The 6,794-nt window shown below is 33.1% G+C and overlaps 1 long non-coding RNA gene across 1 annotated transcript; it reads right to left on the bottom strand.

Moving 5' to 3' along the window:
• Positions 1-3,531: 3,531 nt before the first annotated feature.
• On the bottom strand, positions 3,532-4,902 carry LOC109587063 (uncharacterized). The gene is made up of 6 exons (XR_002187377.1): positions 4,813-4,902; positions 4,686-4,754; positions 4,340-4,535; positions 3,859-3,978; positions 3,752-3,811; positions 3,532-3,698 (listed from the first exon to the last, which is right to left on the bottom strand). It is a non-coding gene; the product is annotated as an uncharacterized LOC109587063 (long non-coding RNA).
• Positions 4,903-6,794: the final 1,892 nt, after the last annotated feature.

Below are 6,794 nucleotides of genomic sequence, written 5' to 3'. Positions count from 1 at the left end.
CCCACTGGATAGAACCCTGCTCAGTAACACCCTAACAATAATAATAATACTAATAATAATAATAATTTTGTAGAAAGTCCATAAAAATTACATGCATAAGTATGACTTAAATTTAAATAAAAATAATTTTTTTCTCCTTTCTCTTCACTGACCTTTGTTCTATAGGCCGTGAGAGTCTTTCAAGGTTCTTTTGTCTTACTCCAACTCAACTTCTTATCATCATTCTTCAGCCAAACCGTTGGATTGATAAATATCTCCGATTAGTTTGTCCTAGGTAGGGTTTGGCGGATTATGCTCTAAAATTACTCTATTATGCTATGCTGCAATTCTCAGGAAACAGCTCTATTATGCTCTACTAATCAGCCATTATGCTCCCAATTATTCCCATGAATTTCATTATAATAACTTAGCCCCACCCGAAAATGTGAGCCAGTAATTCAATTATGAAGTTCTTAAAGTATATTGTGAGCAATAGTAGCTGTTTAAACATGAAAACAGTTAATTTATTGAGTGCAAGTGCCTGTTTATTGCATTTCTCAATGCATTTTTCAAAACTTTCTTTTATAGCTCTATTATGCTTACATTATGCTTATGCTTTTGGGTCCTATTATGCTCAAAATTATGCTAGCATAATCCGCCAAGGCCTAGTCCTAGGACATTTCATTTACTCTATAATTTTATGGTTTTAATTTATACTTATGACCACACCCTCTACTTTTTGCGTAAAATTAAATTTTTAAGCGATATCGATAGCAGTCTTTATGCACTAGATATTTTACATGTACATTTAATTTTAAACATGCATACAAACTATTGAACGTCTTATTGACATTTTATAAAGATTATAGTATACACAACATAACTATTGATCATCAATGTAATGTTTTGAGCGCTTGAAGAAGGTGAAAAAACTTGATTTCATCACAAATCATTCAATAAAATGAGAGTAATGAAACTGAAACTGATACCAAAATTTACACCCTTTACTATATATAAGGTTGATCACATCAGTCAACATTTGTAAAATCAATAACACCCAAAATGTCTAGTACAATTGTTCTATTGTTGTTCATTACTTCTCTTGTTCTAGCCTATTCTGCTGCTGGTTTGGAGTGTAGGATCTATGTCAGTTCATCTGATGGTATCAACAATACCTATTGTTGGACTGGAGGAGTTCAAACACCTTGTGCTACTATTGATTTAGCAATACAAAGAACTGCTGCTACTGATGTAAGAGACAACTGTTCATCAGTTACTATTGTCTACATTAATCCTACTGGTAATGACACACTAGAAGCTACTACTACTATTGAACTGCAACTAGTAAATCTAGTGAATAACGTAAGTACTGCTAGTAGGTCTAATATACCACTGTCTGTTTCTACATCAGTAAGTAACACACTGTCACAGAATGATTGTCCCAATATCAAAATTACGCCAATTAATAAACAAATATTATGCCCAGCATTTGACTTAGAGAGTCATTGTGATTGTGACAAATTTGTGTTTACTGCTTCTGTCACTGATTGTAATGGTGCAACATTTGATTGGAGAAATGATATACATGTACATGCATGTGACTCAATATCACAAAGTGATGCTTCTTATAATATGAATATCAAATGCAAACATTGTGATGAATATGACAATTACAATTCAAGATGTCCTAACTATCCTAGCTACTACTATGAGTTACCTCCATGCTATAAACACATTACTGGTGATCCTATTGAATTAACATTAAATGTCAGTACATTGGGAGAATTAAAAGCCAGCACCATTAGTAAGATAAACGTAACATTGACGAAATTTTGCCAGCTACCATTGACTTACATTGATGGAGATTGTGAGCTTATTATTCCACTATGTACAAATCAGGAATATTGTCCCATTTTTACCAGATACACTGACCCAGTTTCTTATAGCAATGTATGCTATGATAATAGTTCACAGTCATATCCTACTTGTACTATATGCCCATCAGGTTATGGAGTGTCTATTAATAAAATTAGTGAATGCATTCAATGTGAAGAATATCCAATTAATACACTAGTATTTATTGGAATAGAAATAATACCAATAACACTGATGGTATTAATGGTAATAATATTTAATATACAATTAACTAATGGATCAATTAATGGGTTAGTCTTTTATTCACAAGCAATGTTCTTCACTTATTCTAATTATGCATTAGTAACAGCTGACTACATAACTTTTAATCTTTTTGCAATACCGTGCAACATCTTCAGTTTAGACTTCACACCATTTCTTGGTAACTATTTATTATGTATAATTCCTAACATGTCTCCATTGGGTGCTATTTCCTTTTGGTATGTGATAGGATTCTATCCATTGTTCCTCCTCCTCTTACTCTATCTTTGGATAACATTGTATGATAAAGGTTACAAGTGTGTAGTATTGGTTACTAGACCATTTCATTGTTGCATGGCTCGTTTCTGGAATATGACTGGCATTGAACCATCTTTTACTCACTCTATAGCATCAATATATGTACTCTGCTTCACACAATTGACTGGTACTTCTTTTAAAATATTGTGTTTTAACTATAATTTTTATATGAATGATGGTATTTTCGTTTTCTTTTATGATTCTTATGTTCAATATTTTCATGGTGCTCATGCTGTTGCTGGTTCATTTGCTATCTCAGTCCTACTGATTATGATACTCCTACCAACACTTTGTATACTGCTTTATCCATTCAAATGGTTCCATAAGTTATTGGATTGTTTACGTTTGAGAAAGCAGCTACTGATATCACTGTGTGATGTGTTTACTGGTCCTTTTAAGAATGGAACTGAGAACACTTATGATTATCGATTTTTTGCTGGACTTTACCTACTGGCAAAAATCATTGCCTTCCTTTTAGAGTTTTCATTTGATTATGATGAATACTATATAGTACCTACAGTTCAGGTGTCTATTGTTTTTTTGCTTGCAATAATAATTCTTGTATTTCGTCCTTTTAAAAGGAACATTCACAGCTTTACTGAAGTAATGATGTTAATCTTTCAAATGGGATATTTCATTTTTGTAAATCATGATATTGTTAGCATTAATTTACCAGGCTCTAGTACTTCATTTTTTATACTTAATATTCTATTATTTGGTGTAATATTACCATTGTACATCATACACCAAATAATAAAGACCATCATCAATTGTATTAATTATCACAAGCTACACAATCGCACTGTACCAGCTAATATAGAAGAACAAGAAGAGAGTCAGCCATTAGTGGTTGATGATTGGATTGCTGATCGTATGGAGAATCCACTGGAATATAATGAACAACATGTTCAAGTTCCAATTGAAGATTATTTACCACCTAACATTGAACAACCTGCTAATAATGATAATGATACTAATTATATTCCTACTACTGCTACTTATGGTAGCACTAACAACCCTACAGTACAACAGCAACTTTAAGCTTTTGTTCACTTTTCATAATTTACTTTTGCTGTGTTCACTAACATTGCTTTTACTGTTTTAATAGTTTTTGCTACCTTTTTGTGAGTGATTTTTGTGGTATTCTATGGCAAGATGCCAATTAGAGTATATTATTAATTTATTCAACAAAATAATGATTATAGTGTAATGATCAAAGGAATCAATTAATGACTACTCCCTATGCAGTATAACAAAAACTGCTAAGCCACATATAAAAGAAGATACTGTATGATAAAGAGATAAAGATAACAGCAAATGATTAAAATAATGCTCTCACTTTCAGTTTTGGGTAATCCTTCATTAATTTATTGTGACCATTCCGATGTATGGCAGGAAACTAAAACATCATGTTGTTAAAAATTATCATAAATTATTGTTTCTTACCCTCTAGCATGTTCTACTGCTTCATCCATTTTAACCCACAGCTTTTCTGGAGCGTACAATCCTCTGTCATCAACCTGATTATTATCACCTTTAGTTAGGAGATATACCTCACCATTATGACTATAAAGAGAGAGGGAGGAAAAGAGATCAAAAGAAACTAATGCCATATACAATGCAATTTTTTTAGCAAAATCTAAGAGCGCAGTGAACATAACACTGTATGTAAAATGTACATGCATTATTGTAACAAGACAAGTAGACTGGGTAATGAGACATGTAGAGCATTCATTTTATAAAAAGAAAAGGTGTAAAAACATTAAAAATTTTAAACATCCCTATCGGCATGTTTAAATAAAGTGCACATATCCATCAAAAATAGGAATTGTAAAGCAATAATACTTACATATAGTAAACAAAATAGCCAAATGCTGTATACACACCAATCAATCACATTAGAAAGAATACATATATCAAGACATACATGTATCCTCCCTCTTTCTCCCTCTGTTCTCCCCCACTTTCTCTCTTAGCTTTCTCCTCATGTACTGTTCCGTGTGTACGATTGGTATATCTCTGTCCTTTACTTTGAATACTATAATCTTCCCAGATTTTATTGAACCCTCTTCATAATTAGTCAAAAAGGATCACCTCTAAAAAATGCTGGCTCCATGCTACCACTGAAAAATAAATAAAAATAATAATGAGTTACAATATCCACCGACACACAATCATTACAAGTATATGTCATGCAAAATCAAATATTTAAGGCCTGCATTTATTTGCTCATAACTCAAAATTTTATATTGGATGTGTTTAAAACTTCATACACAGGATAAAGACATCAATATGTAAGTGCTGTATATGTAATATCCTCATAGAAGCACAGGATACATGGACTAGAGAGATTAATGAGAGATAAAGATGAACTAATATCAATAATGGAACGAGACATACAATGAACACTATTAAAAGAAATGGAGACATAGAAAGAGACATATTATACAGAGATACTCTGTACACAAGAACTACTGGAACACTGGAGTCAGAGATGAATAAAGATGTACCCCAATCAAAGAAACAGCTATCATGGATTCTGGAAAGAATGATAAGATATATCCTAGTGATAGTAAGCTAATGTGCAAGTACTTTGCTATATGTATGGTTTTATTGCAATTTTGTAGCATTTCATATGATTTAATAATTTATGCATGTGTTGATCTATAGCAGTACATGCACATTTGTATGTGCTTATGTATATTGTATTTATTTTAGATGGTAGAGCCCAACAATATAAATTGTCATCGTCACAAGGAGCAGCAATATCAGCACTACAAAGAGAGGAGTATGACAGAAAAAGGACACACTTGCAACACATTCATTATTCATAGAATGTTGATGAGAAAAGTTAAGAACTTGAGGAACTGAGAGAAGAGGTGCTCAAAAACACAATGAAGAATGCACAGGCATACTCATTGTGTATTATTACATGCATGTTTATCATCCATAGGCTATTAATTGTTGCTTTTATACTATAAGTACTTGCAGAGTATAATAAGAGGACACACTGTAAAAGACGAATTTTTAACACTTGCCAAGAAAAAAAGACACAAGAAACTACAAAATATTTTCTCTGGGTATTATGTTTAGAAGAACTTTATTGAACATTTTAATTTGATTCAAATAAAATTTTAAAATTTACTTTTTAATAAAAAAATTAATGTCTATTTTAATCAATTTTAACTAAACATCAAAATATGAAAAAGGACAAATACTAACTCCAAAGGTAACAGGTTTATTTTAAATAGTATCATTTAGTTCAGTTATAATATCATTCATTGTTGGACAGTGTCTATACTCAACTATCAGGCAGCGCTGAACAAGAGACTTAAACGAGGCTCTTCTAATACCATCAATAAGACCTACTCTCTCTTCTGGTAGAGGAATACGTCGTGTTATCATCTCTAGAAGGAGGACACCATAACTGAAGACATCCATTGAAGGAGAGTGTTCCCTTGGATTGGCTGCTTCATGCAGGTGCTGAATAGACAGGATTAACGAAAACGAAACTGCTTTACCAGCAAGTGTAATATGATCAATTCTTTTTACTCTAGATTGTGATGGTATAATAATATCTCCAATGTGATGTAGCGATTTGATATCTTTACATCAGCTTCTTCCTTTGGATTTAACTCCTCCAAATTGATCCCTCCAGTAACTTCACTCATACGCTCCATCAACTGTTTCTTAGACCTCAGGACTTCTGGAGGACTACCTGTCTTCAGACTCTGTTCCACAAAATCCTCCAGAAGACTCAAACTCATTTCTGCTGATTTCATTTGGTCTGACAGCACCTTCAGTTTATCATCAGTGACCCTTATTGCCTGCTCAGTCAGTTTCCTCTCTGACTGACGAAGAACATCCATCATTTCCTCTACCATTTCATGTATTTCTTCTAGGATTCCTTCTCTTCTCTCTCTGATTTCATCCTCTCTCTCTGCTAGAGCAGACAGAACCTTCTTGAGTCCTTCAATTTTCCCTTTTACTGGATTAAGAGATTTCTCCAGTGCTTCTTTGTGTTTAGTATAACTGTCGGTGACTAAGTCACATTCATGATGTTTATGATTACGATATGAGCAGTTAACACATATTAATGTATCACATGTTTCACAGAATAGCTCCAATAACTTTCCATGATCACTACAGTGGCCTCTTGAGGACTTGGCAAAACTGCTGTTTTCTTCATTAGACTGTACATCTCTTTGAGGTTGTTTACATGAAATGCTACAGGTAAGGCTCGTGCTCCTTGTTGTGGTAACTCTGTACAATGACGACAAGCGGGACAAGAGAGGTAATAGGTCTCATTCTTCTTATCCAGAGGTAATCCCTCCAGCCAGTGCTCACAGAAAGAATGTAGACAAGGTAAAGTCTTAGGGTTG

This window comes from Amphimedon queenslandica, unplaced genomic scaffold (assembly GCF_000090795.2).
Source record: "Amphimedon queenslandica unplaced genomic scaffold, v1.1 AMPQUscaffold_12695, whole genome shotgun sequence".
NCBI lineage: Eukaryota > Metazoa > Porifera > Demospongiae > Haplosclerida > Niphatidae > Amphimedon > Amphimedon queenslandica.
This window is presented reverse-complemented; position numbering and strand designations above follow the sequence as displayed.